The sequence below is a fragment of the Mirounga leonina genome, unplaced genomic scaffold (genome assembly GCF_011800145.1).
Source record: "Mirounga leonina isolate KUSES-001 unplaced genomic scaffold, KU_Mleo_1.0 Mir_176, whole genome shotgun sequence".
Lineage (NCBI taxonomy): Eukaryota > Metazoa > Chordata > Mammalia > Carnivora > Phocidae > Mirounga > Mirounga leonina.
Window position 1 is genome coordinate 19,395,054 of NW_023270454.1, and position 22,968 is coordinate 19,418,021.

The 22,968-nt window shown below is 34.1% G+C and overlaps 1 pseudogene; it reads right to left on the reverse strand.

The window, feature by feature from the left end:
- Nucleotides 1-21,143: 21,143 nt before the first annotated feature.
- On the reverse strand, nucleotides 21,144-22,457 carry LOC118022410 (annotated as a pseudogene).
- Nucleotides 22,458-22,968: the final 511 nt, after the last annotated feature.

Consider the following 22,968-nt stretch of genomic DNA (forward strand, 5'->3'; position numbering starts at 1 on the left):
TGGGGGGAAATAAGAGATGGGGATTAAAAAGTACACTTATCATGATACAAAACAAAAGGAAAAAAATTATAATGCTAGAACAACAACAAAAAAGATAACTGCTCCAAATAGTTATAACAACAATGTATATGATTACATATATGCTTATGTATGTATATATGGTTATATAAGATATCTGCTTAGTTATAAATGAAATGAATAACAGCAATGATATAAAAATTAGGAGATAAGAAGTAGAAGTATTTTGTTATTACAAAGTATTACTACTAGTTGTGAAATGGTGTAGTATTATTTGAAAATGAACTTAGGTCAGTTGCAAATGCATATTGCAAAATATAGGGTAACCACAAAATAAATACATATATATATGTATATATATGTATAATGTTTTATATATATACAGATAGAAGAAATATTATTGATATACTATGAAAGAAAAGAAAATGAAATTCTATAAAATCCTCAATTAAAACTACAAAAGACAGAAAAAATTTGGAAGAAAAATAGGAGCAAAGAATAAGGGAACAAATAGGAAAGAGTAAAATATATGGTAGGTATCAATCCAAGTATATCAATAATCACCGTAAGCTTCATGGTCTAAATACACCAACTAAAAGAGATTATGGCAAATTAAGGAACAAAATCAACTATACATTGTTTACAGGTAACTCACTTTAAGACACATATAGATTAAAAGTAAAAATAGAAAGACATATCATGCTAACACCAATCAAAAGAAAATAGGAGGGGTGCCTGGGTGGCTCAGTCGTTAAGCATCTGCCTTCAGCTCAGGTCATGGCACCAGGGTCCTGGGTTCGAGTCCCACATTGGACTTTCTGCTTGGTGGGAAGCCTGCTTCTTCCTCTCCCACTCCCCCTGCTTGTGTTCCCTCTCTTGCTGTGTCTCTCTCTGTCAAATAAATAAATAAAATCTTTAAAAAAAAAAAAAGAAAATAGGAGTAACTATATTAATTTTAAACAGCAGATTTCAGAGCAAGAAAAAATATCAGAGATAAAGGAGGTATTACATAATGATAAAGGGGTCAATGCTCCAAGAAGACAAAGAAATCCTTACTGTTTTATGCCTAACAACAGAGCATCAAAATATGTGAGGCAAAAATTGTTAGAACTCCAAGGAGAAATTGATATATCTACTCTGGTAGTTGAAGAGTTTATACACCTCTATCAGAAATGCACAGATCCAGCAGGTAGAAAACCAGTAAGGACGTAACTGAGCTCAACAGCACCATAAATCAAATGTATAAAACTGACATCTATAGAAAGCTACATCCCCAAAGAGCAAATTACCAATTCTTGATGAAAGAATTACAAGTTCACATGGAATATTCATCAAGATAGATCACATTCTGAGCCATGAAACACATCTTAACAAATTTAAAATAATATAAATTATACAGAATCTTCTCTGAAACCACAATGAAATTTAAATGAGAAATTAATAACAGAAAGATAGCTGGAAAACTCCAAAATACTTGGAGACTAAACAGCACATTTCTAAATAACAAATGGGTCATAGAAGAAATCTCAGGAGAAAATTAAAAAAATATATCTTGGCTAAAATGAATCTTGAAATAAAAATAAACGGCAGCTAATCAAAATACGTGGGCTGCAACAAAAGCAAGTTGAGGAAAACTTATTGCATTAAATGAACATATTAGAAAAGTAAATCACTAATCAAGTTTGCATTTTAGGAAATTTGAAAAAGAAAAGCAAATTTAGTCCAAAGTAAACAGAAGAAAATAAATAATAAAAATTGGAGCAGAAATCAATGAACTTGAAAATATCTCAACAAAGAAAACCAACCAAACCAAATGTTGGTTTAAAAGATCAGTAAAAGTAGTAAGCCTCTAGAAAGGCTATCTGAGAAAATAGGAGAAAAGACACAAATAATATCAGAAATGAAAGAGGGGACATCACTACAGATCCTATGGACATTAAAAGGATAATGAAGGGATATTATGAAATTTATGCCCACAAATTTGATAATCCAGATGAAATGGACCAATTCCATAAGAGACACCATCTTTCCAAATTCAGACAAGACAAAATAAATCACATAAATAGGCCTGTATCTATCAAAGGCATTAAATCAATTATTAATAAAATATTCCAAAAGACAGTACCAGGCTCAAAAAGTTTACTGAGGAATTCTACAAAATACTTAAGAAAGAATATATGCCAAATATCTATAATCTCATCCAAAAGAGAGAAGAACTATTTCCTCATTCATTGTTTAAGGCCAGTATTACCATGATTCCAAAATCAGATGATATTACAAGAGAAAAAAACAGATCAATATCTTTTGTGGACATAGATATAAAAAATCAACAAAATATTAACAAATTAGATTTAAAAATGTATAAAGGTCATTATGAATTCACAAATTAAAGCAACAATGAGGTGTAACTACACACTTGTTACAATGGCCAGAATCCAAAACTAGACAACAAATTCAGGGGAGGAAATAGAACAACAAGAATTCTCATTAATTAGCCATCAGAATACAATAGGGTAGAGCTACACTGGAATACATTTGACAGTTTATTATAAAACTAAATATACTCTTACCATATGATCCAGAAATCACATCCCTTGGTATTTACCCAGAGGAACTGGAAACATGTCAACACAAAAACCTGCACATGGATATTTTCAGCAGTTTTATTCATAATTGCCAAACTTGGGAACAAAAGCGTTGTCTTTTCACAGGTCAATGTATAAACTGGTATATCCCATCAGTGGATTATTAGTGCTAAAAAAAAAAAAAAAAAGTAAGCTTTCAAGCCATGCAAAAACATGGAGAAATCTTAAATGCCTATTACTAAGTGAAAGATGCCAGTCTAAAAGGGCTACCTACTGTATAATTCCAAATATATGACATTCTGGAAAAGATAAAACTGTGGAGACAGTAAAAAAGATCAGTTTGTTGCCAGGGGGAAAGGGCATGGAGGCATAAATAGGCAGAGAGGTGAGGAAACCTATTTTGTATTATACTTTAATATGGTTGATACATGTGTTATGTATTTTTTTCAAAACCATTGAATGTGCAATAGTAAGAGTGAACCCTAATGTTAACTATGGACTTTGGGTGATGATGTGTCAGTGTAGTTTTATCAATTGTCACAAATGTGCCCCTGTTTCAGGATGTTGATAGTGGGAGAGGTTATATGTTACTCAGGAAAGTGGTAGGATGCAGGTGTTATATAGAAACTTCAGGTAGTTTTCATTCAATTTTTCTGTGAACCTAAAACTGCTCATAAAAAATAAAGTTTATTAACTAAAGAAAGTGAATTGGAACTTCTAGCTATAAAAAAAAACAAAAACAAAAACAAAACAGAATTTCCTACATTATATGTCCTTTTCCATATATGAGAGCCATGAGAACCATGATCCATTCCTTCAAAGAGAATTTGTAAGTTACAAACATTGTTGGGCCTAATAAATATTTCCAGCAAAGCGTGAATATTTCTCTTGCCAGAATTCACATCTCCAGTTCTTTCCCTTGGCACTTCATGAGCAAATATTTCAGTAGACCTGTAACTAGGAGGACGTGCACAATGCACATTGGAAGAAATTCCAGCATTAGCACTGACATAAACACCTGAACTCACAGCATCTAGCATATTCCTTGTGACTGATGCATAGTTCTCCACTTCCTGAGGCAGCTGGTTGGATCTAAATATATATTTTTGCTCTTAATATAGACTTCCAAGTTAATTTAAAAAAAAAGAATTATAGTTGACACACAATGGTACATTAGTTTCAACTCTATAACATTGTGATTCAACAATGCTATACATTATGCTACGCTCACCCCTTCTGTCACCTTACAACAATATTACCATATCATTGACTATACTCTTACGCTGCCTTTCATCCTCATGACTTATACATTCCATAACTGGAAGCCTGTACTTCTTGCTACCCTTCATCTATTAAAAAAAACCCTTAAAGTTACTTTAAAACTTAAAAAGTTAATTGACTTCACAATAAATAGGCTCTAATCCAGTGCTCTAACACATTTATGAATCAGTTGAGGATCTTGTTAAAATACAAATTCTTAGGTGGAGTCTGAGATTTCTAAATTTCTCACAAGCTCCCAGGAGTGGCTAGTACTACCAATAGGAGGACAATATCTCTATAACACTCTTGACCAAAGTGTAGTCTAAAAATAACCTGCATTAGAATTGCCTGTGGGGGTCATGAAAATTTAGATTCTTTTTTTTTTTTTTAATTTAGATTCTAAGGCTTAAGACCTACTAAGTTATATTAGAATCTGCCTTTTAAATAAGTGTCCAGGTGATTCTCATGTATATCAATATTTGAGAACTAGCACATGTCTAAATAACTTAGGTCTGCTTAGAGCTATGAAGCGTTTTCTCTTTAGATTGAATTTTTTTAATTTTTAAAATTTTAAAGAATTTATTATTTTTTTTTATTATGTTCGGTTAACCAGCATATAGTACATCATAAGTTTTTGTTGTAGTGTTCAATGATTCATTAGTTGCATATAACACCCAGTGCTCATCCTAACAGATACCCTCCTTAATACCCATCACCCAGTTACCCCATCCCCCACCCTTATTTTTTTTCAAGTTTTACATGAAAATGCCACTTTGGAATAACTTTATAGAAAATCAGCTGTTATAAAATCACTTAAATTTTAAAAGACTTAGAAAGTCAGATAGAGTTTGAACATAAACTATGTTTATATATTATTTGATTTGTAGTGCTATTTAATTTTTCTGTCATTTCATAAATTTTAAATGCAAAGAAAGGGAATATATTTGCTTTTGCTCTAGGCAGTATTTTGATTTGCAAGCCTGATATCTAAACCCTGAGGAAAACTGTTGTGTATCTTTATTGGAGATTGTCTCTTATTCTAGAAAATTATGTGAGGGAAGTCTGCCTCCAGGCAAACTCTACAGCTTAGAATGCAGCCCAAAAGCTCAAAATATACAACAGTGCGATCTCAAAAACAGAATAGCAGTCCTAAGGTCCCCCTGCACATGCACACACATACCTCTACATGTTTTACTTTAAGGCCTAAATCCCTAATTCAATCAAATTCATTTTTCTCTTTCATATCTTCTAGAAATTTTTTTAAAGATTATTTATTTATTTATTTATTTATTTGAGAGAGAATGAGAGAGAGAGAGAGCATGAGAGGTGGGAGGGTCAGAGGGAAAAGCAGACTCCCCACTGAGCAGGGAGCCTGATGCAGGACTTGATCCCAGGACTCCAAAATCACGACCTGAGCCAAAGGCAGTCGCTCAACCAAGCCACCCAGGTGCCCCATCTTCTAGAAATTTTATAAAGGCTTAAGGGAACAAACTATAAAAACTTGGGGCCAATTACAGGTATGAACAAAAGCAAAATGAAAGAAGTAAAGGCTAATGATTCAAAGTAAAAGGAGAAAAATTTTAAGCTTTAAAGAACTTTTAAAAAAATTAATTTTAGTTTTCCATGTTTATTAGCAAATGGGTAGACATATTTGGATCAATTTTTATTAAAATTATTTTAATAATATATTAGATTATAATTATATTTCATGTATCTGAACATTTTATTCTAATATATCCTCATTTGAGTCTGATGACACTAAATATTTGTCTGTTTACCATTTAAAAAAAAATCCAGAGTATCAACAGTCATATGTGCTCACTATTTTCCAAATTAATAAGCATTTTATAAAAAACAATTCCCAAAATTTGGTTAGAGGTAGACTTTGTTTCCCATATCCCATTGGCCTTCTTTAATTATGAAGCTAAAGAATGAAAGGGAAGTGAATCTTAATGTTTTCATAATCACAGAAGCTGCATTTTCCTAAATAGAGAGGACTGAGTATAACCTGAAACACTGCACACCTAAAGCAGGATTCAGCTAATCAAGCATGACAAGTAGGAAAAGAAAAGAGAAAAAAAAAAAAAAGAAAAAACAATTCAGCAGGGTAAGACAGTCCATTTAAAATGGTAATAAACTCATTGTCATCTTATTTCTCTCTTGACATCCCCTTGGCATTTGCTCATGTCAGTCATTTGGTATAGTTTGTCAGCTGAATATCAAAACAGTCATGACAAGCAAATAAATATAAAAGTCTGAGAAAATATACTCAGACAGGAGACATAGCTATGTATGAGTGGCAAGTACCCACTGATACTGAAGATTGAATTTTATTTTTGACTAGAAGTCTAAGAATCCTTCCTCTCAATTCTCTGTAGTTGGCCATACTGTGATTTTTCTCATGTTAAACACACACACACAGCATCTAAGCAGTTTGGAAATATTTCATTCTACAGTAGTTAACTCAACAAATATACTTTCTAAGCCAATTATGTGGACAAACATGCCTGGTTTAAGTTCAGAATGAAGTAACCAGGATCTAAAACATCAACCAGTGTGACACTTCAATGAGCAGCAACCACCTGATCAGGAATCTTCATTGTCCATTTATTGCTTAAATAAGTTTCATCATCACTGAGGAAAAGATAATTCCATTCTGTAAAAGACAAACTTTATTCAGAAAATCCAGTGAACTGATTTGTCCATATTCTATCAATTGAAACCATTTCAAAGATCAATAAAGTCATGAGAATAGATATTTTGAACAAATAATACATAGCATTATTTTTTGGAGAAAACTTCCATCAATTCAAACAGAATATACTTAGGTTTGCTGCATATAAAAATTCAGTTGTCTTTTAAGGCTCTCAATAATAAAAGTCTCATCTAATTTACAAAAGCAAATACTTGGCAAGTTGACTGTTCCCACACATTTAGTGCCTGCCTTCTGAATAATGCATACATTAATGTACCCTTTCCCCATTGGTCAATAACAGAAAACATTCCATTGCTAGGTAGAAAAAAATTTTTTTCCCAATGCTGAGGAATTAAATTTGTCATTCCAAGTGTATCCTGTTGGATCATTTCTTCTGTGCTTTATCTGAACTCCACAGGATTTTGTTTGGAGCCACAGAGAATCAAATCCTCCTACTTGGTTCTCACTGATTTTCAACTCACTAAGCTTATGTCTAAATTAATGAGAATATCATTCAAAATATCACACAGCAATCAAAGAGGGCAGATTTCTAAGAGCCCTAAATTATCTCAGAATTTCAGGAAAGCAAATTGTAGCAGCTACACATGGAGAAGTTCTGTGTGCTACTAGCTACCACAAAGAACTGTTAAAATTCAGGCTTATACTACTATATAGTACTTCTTAATTTTTTCTCAAATGGTAAACAGAAGTAACACAATTTTTTCCTGTGAATTAACATGAAAAAATATTTTCCTGGAATTAATATAAACACTAAATCTAACCAAAGGGTCAAATGATTAGACATACTTAATATATAAGGAGTATATTTCCCACCTAAAATGCAGCTTAATTTAATTTTTCAATATTTTTAAAGACAACAAAGTCCTTATGATACCCCTGAAAATAAATCACTGAGTAGTTAGTATTTTATTTTCAGTTCACTTGTATTCTCCTTTGAATTTGAAGTATTTAAAGTATTTGAAGAAATAATTGTCATAGCTGATAAAGAACTATTATCCAAAATATACTAAGAACTCTTAAAACTCAACAATAACAAATAGTCTGATTTAAAAATGGCTCAAAGACCTTAACAGAAACCTTACCAAAGGAAATATAAAAATGGCATATAAGCCTATGAAAAGATGTTCTATATCACATGTCATTAGGAAAATGCAATTAAAACAACAATGAAATACCACTACACACCTATTAGAATGGCCAAAATCTGGAACACTGACAAAACTAATCGCTGGTGAGGATGTGGAGCAATAGGGATTTTCATTCATTGGTCATAAGAATGTAAAATGATAGAGCCAGTTTGGAAGATAGTTTGGTGGTTTCTTACAAAATTAAACTTACCTTACAATCCAGCAACCATTTTTCATTTTTCTTGGTATTTACCCAAAAGAGTTGAAAACTTATGTCCTCACAAAAATCTGCACATGGATGTTTAGAGAAGGTTTTTTTTTTTTTTTTTTTTTTTTAATAATTGCCAAAACTTGGAAACCACCGAGATGCCCTTTAGTAGGTGAATGGATAAATAAACTATGGTATGTCCAGACAATGGAATATTATTTGGCACTAAAATAAGATGACCTATCAAGCCATGAAAAGACACGAAGGAAACTTAAATGCATATTGCCGAGTAAAAGAAGCCAGTCAAAAAGCCTACATACTGTATGATGCCAAATATATGACTTTCTGGAAAAGGTAAAACCATAAACACAATAAAAAAGATCAGTGGCTTCCAGGAGTTAAAGGGGAGAGAGGAATGAATAGGCAAAGTGTGCATGATACACATTTGAAGTGTGCAAGACACACTGCTCTGCATGATACAACAACAATGGCTATATGTCATTATGCATTTGTCCAAATGATAGAATGTATTATACCATATTATACCACGAGTGAATCCTAATGTAAAATATGGAATTTGGGTGATAATAGTCATTGTACGTTCATCAATTGTAACAAATGTATAATTCTGATAGAGGATGTTGATAATGAAAAGTTTATGCACAATGGGGAGTATTTGAGAAATCTCTGTACTTTCCACCCCATTCTACTAGAAACCTAATACTGCTCATAAAAAAATTAAAAAATAAATAAAAATTAAAAAAAATACACTCCAGGTCAGAGAGGACTGGCATGATATATTCAGCATGCAAACAGGAAAAATATGTAGTGAAGAATACTTTATCTAGCAAGGTTATCATTCAGAATAGAAGGAGAGATAAAGAATTTTCAGGACAAACAAAAACTAAGGGAATTTGTGAACACCAAAACAGCCCTGTAAGAAACATTAAAAGGGATCCTTTGAGCAGAGAGGGAGCCCAAAAGTAACAAAGGCCAGAAAGGAACAGACACAATCTACAGGAACAGTACAGGTAATACAATCGTACTAAATTCATATCTTTCAGTAATTACTCTGAATGTAAATGGACTAACTGCTCCAATCAAAACACAAGGGTATCAGAATGTATAAAAAAATCAAGACCCATGGATAAGCAGCTTACAAGAGACTCATTTTAGACCCAAACACACCTCCAGATTGAGGATAAAATGGAGAGCCATTTATCATGCCAATGGATATCAAAAGAAAACTGGATTAGCCATCCTTATATCAGACAAACTAGATTTTTAAACCAAAGACTGTAATAAGAGATGAAGAACACTACATCATAATAAAAGGGTCTATACAATAAAAAGATTTAACAATTGTAAATATTTATGCCCCTAATTTGGGAGCAGCCAAATATATAAACCAGTTAATAACAAAATTAAAGAAACTCATGGATAATAATAATGGTAGGGGATTTTAACACCCACTCACAGCAATAGACAGATCATCTAAGCAGAAGATCAACAAAGATCTTCCTCAAAAACAAGGGTTTTGAATGACACACTGGACCAGATGGACTTAACAGATACAGTCAGAGCATTTCATCCTAAAGCAACAGAATACACATTCTTTTCGAGTGGACATGGAACATTCTCCGAATAGAACACATACTTTAAAACTCAATGCTTTAAAACTTGAAGTCAACCACAAGAAAAAATTTGGAAGGACCACAAATGCAGGGCAGTTAAAGAACAACCTACTAAACAATGAATGGGTCAACCAGGAAATTAAAGAATTTAAAAAGTGGATTGAAGCAAATAAAGATATGACAGTTCAGACTCTTTGGGATGTAACAAAGACAGTCCTAAGAGGGAAATATATAGCAATACAGGCCTTCCTCAAGAAACAATATCAAATAGGCAACCTAACCTTACACCTAAAGGAGCTGGAAAAAGAACAGCAAATAAAGCCTAAATCTGGCAGAAGAAAAGAAATAATAAAGATTAGAGCAGAAATCAATGATATATAAAAAAAAGAACAACAACAACAACAAAAAACAACAACAGAACAGATCAATGAAACTAGGAGCTTGTTCTTTAAAAGAATTAATAAGATTGCTAAACCCCTAACCAGACTTCAAAAAGAAAAGAGAAATGACTTAAATAAATAAAATTATGAATGAAAGAGGAGAGATCACAAACAACACTGAAGAAATACAAAGAATTATAAGAAAATATTATGAGCAATTATATATTAACAAATTGGAAGAAATGGATGCATTCCTAGAAACATATAAACTACCAAAACTGAAACAAGAAGAAATAGAAAATTTGAAAAGATCCATAACCAGCAAGCTAATTGAAGCAGTAATCAAAAATCTCCCAACAAACAAGAGTCCAAGCCTGGATGGCTTCCCAGGGGAATCCCATCAAAGATTTAAAGAAGAATTAGTACCTATTCTTCCGAAACCATTTCAAAAAAGAGGATTTGGAAGGATAACTTCCAAACTCATTCTATGAGGCCAGCATTACCTTGATCACAAAACCAGACAATGACCCCACTAAAAGGAGAACTACAGACCAATATCCCTGATGAACATGGATGTAATTCTCAACAAGATACTAGCTAATACGATCCAACAGGACATTAAAAGGATTATTCACCATGAGCAAGTGGGATTTATTTCTGGGCTGCAAAGGTAGTTCAATATCCACAAATCAATCCAGTGATACACCACATTAATAAAAGAAAGGACAAGAGCCATATGATCCTCTAAATAGATGCAGAAAAAGCATTTGACAAAATACAGCATTCTTTCTTGATAAAAACTCTCTGCTGTTTAGGAATTGAGGGAACATACCTCAATGCCATAAAAGCCATATATGAAAAACCCACAGCGAATATCATCCTCAGTGGGAACAACTGAACACTCTTTCTGTAAGGTCAGGAACATGACAGGTTTGTCCACTCTTACCACTGTTGTTCAACACAGTATTGGAAATCCTAGCCTCAGCAGACAACACAAAGAAATAAAAGGCATCCAAATCGGCAAAGAAGAGGTAAAACTTTCACTCTTTGCAGATGACATGAAGCTCAATGTAGAAAACCCCAAAAACTTCATCCCAAAATTGCTAGAACTGATACAGGACTTCAGCAAAGTATAAAATCATATGCACAGAAGTCAGTTGCATTTCTATAAACTAACAATGAAGCAGAAGAAAGAGAAATCAAGGAATTGATCCCATTTACAATTGCACCAAAAACCATGAGATACCAAGGAATAAAGCTAACCAAAGAGGTAAAAAATCTGTACTCTGAAAACTACAGAACATTCGTGAAATAAATTGAAGAAAACACAAAGAAATGGGAAAACATCCCATGCTTATGGATTGGAAGAACAAATATTGTTAAAATGTCTATGCTACCTAAAGCAACTTACACATTCAATGCAATCCCTATCAGAATGCCATCAACATTTTCACAGAGCTGGAACAAATAATCCTAAAATTTGTATGGAACCAGAAAAGACCCCAAATAACCAAAGGAATGTTGAACAAGAAAACCACAGCTGGAGGCATCACAATTCCAGACTTCAAGCTGTATTTCAAAGCTGTAATCATCAAGACAGTATGGTACTGGCACAAAAACAGACACATAGATCTGTGGAACAGAATAAAGAACCCAGAAATGGACCCTCTACTAATCTTTGACAAAGCAGGAAAGAATATCCAATGTAAAAAGTCTCTTCCACGAATGGTTTTGGGAAAATTGGACAGCCACATACAGAAGAATAAAACTGGACCATTTCCTTACACCATACAGAAAGATAAACTCAAAATGGATGGAAAACCTACTGTGAGACAGGAACCCACCAAAATCCTAGGTGAGAACACAGGTAGCAACCTCTTTGACTTTGGCTGCAGCAACTTCTTACTATACATGTCTCCAAAGGCAAGAGAAACAAAAGCTTAAAATGAACTATTGGGACTTCGTCAAGATAAAAAGCTTTTGCACAGAAAAGGAAACAGTCAACAAAACTAAAGGCAACCTATGGAATGGGAGAAGATATTTGCAATGTCTTATCAGATAAATGGCTAGTATCCAAAATCTGTAAAGAACTTATCAAACTCAACCACCAAAAAACCAAAAAAAAAAAATCCAGTCAAGAATGGGCAGAAAACATGAACAGACATTTCTCCAAAGAAGATACTCAAATGATGTTGGGGTTAATGTAGAGCATGAAATCAGCCATAATACCTGGCTTGCTAAAATGTAACACAGAGGCTGCTGGGGGCAATGTAAGGTTTCAGAGAAGGACTTAGGCCTTTGGAATGCTGAGGCCTGCGTGACCACTGGAATGCCGTAGGGAGTTGCCTTCCCCAAAGCTTTCTTTGCCCAAACAGCCACACTGTGATCTAAGAGATGTATGCATTGGCCCTTAGGCTATGTTTAGCAGAACTGGTAGAACTCACAGATTAGCATATCGTATCTTTCCTGTAAACAGATCCTCCCAGTTCCAGCAAGACCCCTTGCCACACATCCCCGCATGCTTGAGAAACAGTGATAAGGATTTGTGATTATCCTGAAGGACCAACAAAAGCAGAGCAAAGAAGAGCAAAGGGTCTTTGTCTGTGAGCGTTGACCCCCTTGCCTTCTCTCTTTCACAGGAAAGTTTGGAGTAATCTTTAAATCCGTTGGTACAGGGATTGCTGGCAATTCCCGGCAAAATGGCTACCAGGAAAAAAAATGCTCAACATCACTCGGCATCAGGGAAATACAAATCAAAACCACAATGAGATACCACCTCACACCAGTAGAATGGCGAAATTAACAACTCAGGAAACAACAGATGTTGGTGAGGATGTGGAGAAAAGGCAACCCTTCCAAACTGTTGGTGGGAATGCAAACTGGTGCAGGCACTCTGGAAAACAGTATGGAGGTTAAACTCAAGAAGTTAAAAATAGAGCTACCCTATGATCCAGCAACTGCAGTAGTAGGTATGTATCCAAAGGATACAGTGATTCAAAGTGGCACATGTACCCTAATGTTTATGGCAACAATGTCCACAATAGCCAAACTATCAAAAGAGCCCAGATGTTCATTAACAGATGAATGGATAAAGAAGAGGTCATATATATTCCATATATAATGGAATATTAATTAGCCTCAAAAAGAATGAAGTCTTGCCATTTGCAATGACATGGTTAGAACTAGAGGGTGTTATGCTAAGCAAAATAAGTTAGTCAGAGAAAGACAAATACCATACCTTTTCACTCATGCAGAATTTAAGAAACAAAAGAGATGAACATAGGGGAAGGGAAGGAAAATAAAATAAGATGAAAATAGAGAGGGAGGCAAACCATAAGAAAGTCTTAACTATAGGAAACAAACTGAGGGTTGCTGGAGGGGAGGTCAGTGGGGGGAAGGGATAGTTGTGTGAAGGCATTAAGGAGGACACTTGATGTAATGAGCACTGGGTGTAATATGTAACTGATTAATCAATAGATTCTACCCCTGAAATTAATAATACAGTATATGTTAACTAAATTGAATTTACATAAAGAATAAAAAAAACAGAAACAAAAGCAAATACTCAAAATGTGTATAATTTATGTAAATGTTCAAGATTAAGTAAAATTTATAGCCCTTAGTATCTCTAAAAACCATTTTCCAGATTGCAGTTATCATATTTTTGATGGTACTTATGTGTGGTTTTAAATTTTAATATATTTTCTTCCATCTTCCATTTATTTTGTGCCAAAATTAGTCTATAATTGTTAAAATATATTACTTCTTAATACTATCTCTTTATTGCATTAAAAGTAAACTTTAACAGCAGAGCCCATTTTGGGTAGGACTTTAGATTTTTTATTTAGGTATTAAAGGCAGAAAAATAGCTAACAATGTGTTTTCTGTATCCCTAAGGAAAAAAAAAATTCCACTATGTTAAATTATATGTTTTATAATTTTTATGACAGAACATTAAGAGGAAATTAATACTTAGCAAATAAAACTCATAATAATAAAAATTGAATCTTACCTATTTAAAAAATTCTACACAAAAAAATTGCTTGGAAGAAATGTGTAACTTTGTGACAGAGAAGCCAGTTGCACCAGTGATATATGAAGATAAATCTTAAAAGAGATGGTAAGTTTTTTATCTGATAATAAAAAGACGGTGGGTAATAAATCCTTATTATCTAATACATTGGTTTTCTATTGAGACCACTTTTAGAATAAAAGATTTTTATATTTCAGTAGATTGTGTTTCAGTTAAATAATGACAAAAGAAATATGAATATATTAAATATTTTAGAAGTTTTTATACATTGTATCTAAAATAAAAATAAAAGATAAAAATCAAATATCTTCAAAAGGAAATTTTGAAAAGAGGCTATTCTATGACATAGGAAAGAAATATATTTTGAATAGAAACAGTTGCTGCTAACACATAAATAATGAAACTAGTTTGGCATATTCAAGATCCAGTAAATGGGCCAATGTGAACAAAACAAAAGCATTACACATTTTTTCCTCCTTTCTGCAGAAGATGGACAGATAGGAGAATTACCTAGTAGAGTAAATTAGTAGAAACTGATGACTGATTAAAGTTAGGGGTTGAGAAAAAGATAGGATTGAGTTCAAGCTTCAGCAATTGTGTAGATAATTTTTAAAATTAATTAGATAGGAAACAGAGAAAGGATAAATGGATTTTGGAGAAAATATTATAAATATTGAAGGACAAGCGAAAGGGAGACCAGTGAGCAGTAAGATATATGGCCTGAGGTTCATATGAGTCGCAGAGAAATGGCATAGGAAGACACAAGACTGACTAGAAAGGGCAAACACTGAAGAACTTCAGCATTTTCTGAAGGGGGAGAAATCAGAGAGGGAGACGAACCATGAGAGTCTATGGACCCCCGGGGAAACAAACTGAGGGTTTCAGAGGGGAGGGAGTTGGGGGATGGGATAAGAAGGTGATGGGTATTAAGGAGGGCATGTGTTGTGATGAGCACTGAGTGTTATACGCAACTAATGAATCACTGAACGCTACATCAAAAACTAATGATGTACTATACAGTGGCTAACTGAACATAATGAAAAAAAAAAGAAAAAGAACTTCAACATTTAAGGGATAAGCATGGAAAAAAAAAAAAAGATGAAATGGAGACTGAGAAGTCTGTCAGAGAAGTGGGAGGAAACCGAGGAGTGCATCCTCATCTGAGCCAAGAATTTCAGGAAGGAGCAATTAGAGGGTCAAATGCTGCTAAAAGTTCACGAAAGATGAAAACTGCCCACTATATTAAGCAAAGAGGAGATTTCACTGAAATCAGTGTCAGAGGACTGGTAGATGTAGAAACCAGAATGCAGTGAGTTGATGGGAAATTGGGAGGTGAAGAAAATAACAGTAAACAAAGGAATATGTTTATGAAGAGAAGTTTAAATGGGTTGCAATTAAGTATAGGATCAGAGAAGGTTTTTAGTTTTGATAGGATTAAGTGAGGTAAGGTGAGTTAAGTTAAAATAAGGTAAAATGAGATAAAATTGCCTATACTTAAATGTATGGTACCAGTAGTAGGTGATACAAGGTACCAGTAAAATATTAAATAAAAAGAGAAAAGAAATAATTTATGAATTAATAGCCTACATATGTGTGAAAAGATGGGATTCTAAACTCAAGTAAAGGAATGAACCAAAGCCAGTAAGACGGACACCTCAATGGCTTAGAACCTGTAATCCATACTTATAAGATTTATGAGCTGTGTGACCTGGTTTAAATAATTTAATCTGCCTGTGTTCCAGTTTCTTTATTTGAAAAGTGAGTAAAATGATATTTACTTCAAAGGGTTTTTTGAAAGACCAAGTGGGCCAATACTTAATAATGCATTCAAACCATGTCTGTTACATAGTAAACTTCCAAAATATTTTTATTGTTATTGTTATTACAATATTAAAACTGAAATAAAACAACATTAACAATTGAAAGGATAGTTGGGCATATATTTAGGATTGTGGGATTATACAAACCAGTAAGTATGTGAAACAAGATGTTTAACATCATTAGGGAAATGCAAATCAAAATCACAATGAGATTCCACCTCACACCTATAATAATGGTTACTATGAAATGGAAAATCAAAAATGTTTGGGAGGATGTGTAGAAATTGGAATCCTTATACACTGTTTTTTGTTTTTTTTTTTTTAAAGATTTTATTTATTTATTTGAGAGAGAGAGAATGAGAGAGAGCAAGCACATGAGAGGGGGGATGGTCAGGGGGAGAAGCAGACTCCCTGCCGAGCAGGGAGCCCGATGCAGGACTCGATCCCGGGACTCCAGGATCATGACCTGAGCTGAAGGCAGTTGCTTAACCAACTGAGCCACCCAGGCGCCCCCCTTATACACTGTTGATGGTTATATAAAATTATACATCTGCAATGGAAAATAATATGGCAGTTCCCTCAAAAATATTAAAAAGAGAAGTACCTTATGATCTTGCAATTCCACTTCTGGGCATATATCCCAAAGAATTGAAAACAGAGTCTTGAACAGATATTCTGTACACCCATGTTTATAGAAGCATTAATCACAATAGCCAAAAGGTGTAAGCAAAACATGTTCCACAGTAGGTGATGAATAAACAAAAGGCTATATACCTACAACTCAGCCTTAGAAAGGAAGAAAAATCTGACACATGCTATCCTGAATGAATTTTGAAAATCTTGTGCTAAATGAAATGAGCTGGTATTCTATGATTCCACTTATATGAGATACCTGTAGTAGACAAATTCAGAGAGTCAGAAAATAGAATTACAATTGCCAGAGACTGAGAAAGGTGGTAGTGGGGCATTACCATCTAATGGGTAGAGTTTTAGTTTTTCAAGATGAGAAGAAATTTGGAGATGGATGGTGGTGATAATTGCACAATAATGCAAGTGTACCAATATAACTGAACTGCACAATGGCTAAGACAGTAAATTTTATGTTGCATGTATTTTACCACAATTTTGAAAGTTTTTAAAAAGATTATAGTGTCTGTGGACAGCAGCAAGTTGTTAAAGTTCTAGTCCCGTGTATTCTATTACCTCTGTGAATTAAAAAAACAATCATCTCTTATGAATGAAGGCAGTAGTGTTGGATCAGAGGTTTGAGAAGCAGAGAGGTAAGCATTCTTCTATCAATTTTCTCATATTTGTATTCTTATTAAAATAAACTTGACTATAGACTCTTCTTTTGCATTAATACATATTTTAACTATAATATTTCATTTATAGGTGAGAAATAAGTTAGTGGAAAAACAACTTTATAACAGCTATTTCTTGCTCTATACTTTGGCCTATTGAGAACATTTGCATACTGATTCACCAACTTCAAATCAAATTAACCAAATGTCAACAAAGTTTACACTGTTTCCTGATGACCATCAATCCCAGACTTTCACAATTACCCAGAGCTACAATTCTTTATTAGGAAACCTCTCCTGTTAAATCCAAAAATCAAAAGCCTGAAACTTTTATCAGGTCTTAGCTACAGGAAGATCTAGTTTCATCAACTGCCCTGTGCTAACTATACCCTGGATGCCAATCTCTACACCACAGGGATTTACAGTCAGCAAAAGACATGGTCCATGCTGCTAAAATCAAAAATGAGGATTTTTGTCCTAAACCATTTAGGACTTAAACTTCTTAAATTGCACACCAATAACTTGAAATGAGACTGTTTCGTATTTATGTGAATCAGTTCTACTTAAAATGTAGGCAGTAGCTTTCCCAACAACATTTACTAGGTAATTTTTGCTTTCAGGACTCAGGTGTCTAAATGCCTACTGGTCCAAATGTGTTTTCCGCATATCAGGCATTGTCCACCAGTGTGCAATTTTCACCCTCATAAATGTGTACACCAGTAGGGCTCAGGCGTGAATGATTGGATGGGGTGTCACAATATTTCTTTGGCTCATAAAGTGCACTGGGGATCCCATGGTGAAAGCCATAGGTAGAAAAGTTCTTTGTGTTACTGGCAGATATCCAGGTCCTGTGGTGGTTGGACAAACTATAATCATTCCCTATTGCTGTTCATAATTGTTCGTTTTTTTTTCCTTTGGCATGAATGACAAAGAATATGCCATGAAAAATACTGTGTGTTTTTAAAAGAAAATTAAGTAAAATTCTATGATTAACAGCTGATCATAGGAATTGCTGACAAAACCTAAATAACAGTTAAACCAGGCCAGATTTTTCATCTACATCTACATGTGTATCATGGAAATGATTTTTTTAATTGCATTTTTACATACACTTTGTATTTCAGTTAGCAGTCAGTTATTTCCAAACAAATTATCTACTATTTCCTGAAGTCTAGAAGTTTAGGTAAGAATACAGAATTTTATTGTTAGTAATTGCTAAGAGGTACACTCAGATGGAATTTATGTTTCTCTTAATTCCAAAATAAAGATTTCGAATATTTGGTACTACATGTCTGTGCTATATAAGTAAGAGTGTTTTCATTATCTTCGCTGATGCTAGACATTTGACTGTTGAAATTGCTCAGAATTTGAGCTGGTGACCGGTGACAACTTTTATTTACTTGTTCTATTTCAGCTGAAGTAAAATTTCACTTGAACTTTGATAGTTGCCTTTCATGTTTTGTTAGTAGGATCTTTTTTGACCCCTCTGTAACTCACAGTGATGTGATGTGAGACATTCTTTGTCATCACTATTGGTGTCATAAAGCAAACTTTTATCATGCGTCTATTCCCTTGCAAATGGTACTTCCATCTAAACAAGCTCATTGTCCTTTCCAATCCCTTCCCACTTATGGGTAAGGTGATCAGAGGATCCTGAGCACCAGTGAATGAGCATTCAGATTTTGCATTCCACCTCCAGCACCTCTCTAGGCTTGCTTCCCAGAGTCATTGCTTTACTAGATAGATACACCAGGCTTGCTATGGTAATCTGACAAACTCCTGAAGTTTCTCCTCTACCTACTGAAGTGATGGTAATTTAGATTTTATTTGCTTCTGAAATTTATCTTTGTTTCCTACAATCTCCTTTCCTTAGCTCCATTTCTGCCCACCAGAGGGTGGCCTGGAATTGTTCCCTGTCCAGAACCTCTCAGTGAGTGACCTCTTCCAGGTCAGGACCTTTGATGCCTTGCTTGTTCCTAGGGATGGAATTAAGGCAATTATCTCCCTATATAAACATCCGTGATGAAATTCCTCAGGCAAACTCAGGTTCAACAAACATAAAACATAATTCTTTATAGAAAAAAGAAGGGCACAAGACATCAGGAAGAGTCATGGAGACAGGTATACTACACTCAGATGAAAGAAAAATCACATAGTTGTTTCATATAAGCACATGAGTGGATTATGGGAATGGAAGTAGAATGAGACCTCACATTCTAGGAATGCCAAAGTGACTACTTCAGATATGTAGCTCACTTTCCCATTATTATATATTAGCAAGTGATACTGTAGAAACCACTATGAAAAATAAACATTCACACAAAAGTTAGTATCAAGCAGAACATCTATGGCTGAGTAAGTGTATACATGCACTTTTATTGTTTGTACTTGTTGTTTGTACATGTTGCATGCACAAACATTAGGAACTATATACATTGGGGTATTTAATTATTGCACAATGATTGAGCCAGATGTCATTTCTTTATTAATACAGCTAAGGGCATTTATACCCACACACATACATGGATGTCATAGAGGATGGGTATATGAGAAATGGAAGTTGGGAGGAGGCAGGATGGGAAGTGAAGAAATAAATGAGTATAGGATGATCAAAATCATGAACTTAATGATATTAAGGAATACAGAGAAGGGGTGAGAAAGAAGAGAAAGATAAAAATGGAGAGAGGAGATGTAAAGAGAGAGATACACACATACTCATACTCACACACACAAAGAGGAAGAAAAACATATGAGGAAGAGTGAAAGAGATAGGAAGAAAGCAGAGGTAGATATTAAGGTGCAAAAGAGAAAGAGAAAAGATGATTTGCTACACGGGCCACTCTTCAGATGATCATAAGTCCCCCTAGTGATTATACATCAGGATTTTTGAAAATTAAAGTATTGATGCATGGTTGGGATATCAGCAAATAATTAATGATGTGGCTAATTTTGTGAATTTGACCATGCAGTGACTCTTAAGAATGCTCTACCTAATATTTTCCTTTTTACTTATGTACTAAACAGAACTCACTACCCCTCTTTATTAAGATCGCAATGAATAAGTTTTCTATTGGAATAATGAAGACATTTGTTTGGACAATGAAGTGAGGCAGCATCTAAATACTTAGGTAGATGCAAAGAACCACCTCACAAGTTGTATCACATGTTTTCTCTGTCTATAGAGCTTTGGGAAGGTTATAAATAACTTCGAAAGCAACAGAATTTAAGGGCTCAATTATGTCTCTTTACTTGTGTCTATAAAATATGCACGAACATACCACATTCTGTGACCCTATTTATTTGAATTTGTATATATCTATGTACAAAATCCTATCAATTTTATTTCAAAAGTATTTCTGATATCCAGTCCAATATCTATATTCCCTCACTTCTCTACTGGATTAGTAAAACACTTCTCTGTCCTGATTGATTATATGATATTTTCCTTGTTTGCCTGTGTATTATCTGTCATCCCTCCTTAAGAATATGAACTCCAAGCAGGGGTCTATCTGTCTTGTTCACGATTTCCCCATCACCTAGAACTGTTCCTTGAACAGAGTATTTGTTTAATGCTGAAACAAAAAATCTTTCACTCGCTGACAGTTTCTGAAGTGATCCTCTTCAGTTCATTGTTACTGCAAATCTATCCCTAGTTATTTCTTTTCCATTTTATATTTTAATAAATTAAATATGACTCTGAAACCTTATGAAAATTATAGATTTTCTTTTTTCCCCTGTACTACCATGTTTTTACATACATACACTAATCAATAAAAGTGAAAATATGTACTATCAGATATTGTTCTGATCATAAGTCATTAAGCAGAAATTTAAAATATTTCCTATTTAATAATAATTGTTGTTGCAAACACTGACCTTGAGTGCCATTTTACTACCCAAAGGTAAATTGTCTACTGTATTCTTTTTCTATTTTGTTGTTTTCCAATTATTTTATTTTTATTTATTTATTTTTATTATTCTAGAGCTAGTACTTTATTTGGAGTCCACACATCAAAATGTAACAAATAATTATACATCAGGATTGATAGGAATACCAAGTATTATTTCACAAGTGCCACTATGTGTTTCTTCTTCTCTGACACAATTGACACAGATCCAGGCTTGCCATGTTTGAGACGATTTACCTCCTTTGGTCGGTGAGCTTCCTTCATGATGTGCTGTTCCTGGATTTGGCTGTAGATTTTGGTAGATGCCGGTGATGAGCAATGCATTTTATATGAGGATGATGTTGAAATTTCTCCTTCAACTTCTGGTTATAATCTTTGGCTGCTTTTTCTCGTGATGTAAGCACACCCAATTTTTCAGAAGCATTAGCTTTCCATAGACGAATGTTCATTTCATCAGATCCACACATAATATATTTGCTGTTAGTTCATTTTACACAGATAACATGTTTCATGTTCCCTGCATGTTCCCTGTTTCTACTTTTGTCTACAGGAAAGATACAAATAGATTTATCAAAACTAGCAGACACAAACTCTTTCCCAGTGGGAGAGTAATCCACATCAAGCACTGCAGATACATGATCCATCTGTACCATTACAGGAGTGTCCTGTGAATATCAAAAGTATACAAGTTGTTATCTTCATTTGCTGCAGTAAAAATGAAAGCTTCCTTAGGGTTCCAACAAACTGTATTTGTTCTCATACCTAAGATGACCTTTTTCAGGGGAGTCGCTTTCCTCACATCATATAGTACTCTATTCCTGTCAGAAGCACAACTTCCCAAGAGAAATGTTGCAATTGGGTTAAATTTAACACTACTTATATACTGTCGAATCCCCAGTCATTGAACATATAGGACTTGTTCTTTGTTCATCCTAAATGTCTACTTGCTGTCCACATGTGGCAAAAACAGCTTCTTTCCAGTAATGATCAATTCCCATATACACTGTTTTTCTTAATATTGTATGCAATGGTTCCTCCTCTTCTCCATAGCCTGGTCCATCCATTTTCCACTGCTTCACAGTTTTATCATCTCCAACAGTAAAAAAAGAAGTCCCACAAAAGCGAGTACATATTCCTCGTACAAAATCTTCATGTGCTTGTATGTATGGATATATTTTCATTTAGTCAAGTTCCAAATTCTAACTTCTCCATCACATGCCCCAGAAACGACAGTAACCAGGATCTTTGGATGTTTTGCCAAGCAATTGACTCCATCTCAGTGACCATCCAGAGAAGCAAGGAATGATTTTGCAAATACCTGTTCCAGTTTGGTAGCATTTAAAGCTCTTACATATTCTTGTGAAAAGGATGTAAGATAGGATCATAGTTTCTTTGAACTCTTTGTTAGTCCAGCTCAGTTTCACGGACATAGTTGTCCGGGTTCTGGCTCAGAATGTTCACCTTCATTTTGGCTTCTAGTTGTTCCTGACTCCCCAAGCCTTTCCTCTGAGTTTGGGTTACCCTTCCTAATTATTTTAAAGCTGATCACTTATCCTATCTCTCTTTCAATAGACCACACATTTCTTTATGTGTCTTCTAAATAGGTATTTTATTTTTAAAATTTTAAAGCCTCTTGCAAAATGGTAAAATGGAGGGTGAATTTTGTATTAACTGCAGTAGGATGAGCTGCTCACATTAACATATTGGGAAGTTATGACAAGATTATATATGTAATCTTATATATATGTAGATTAATTTTTTACATGCGACATATCACTATCTAATGATTAAGTACTATTACTTTGGAAAACAATGTTCTTTTTTCTTATGATGTTAAAATATGGGATAAAGTTTGAAAAGAGATATATATTAACACGGATTATTGTTCTTGGCTTTCCTATCATGCACTTCATGTGATTCCTCACAATGTAACCAATGTTTTATCTGTGCACTTTCAGTTAATAACAAGCTATGATTA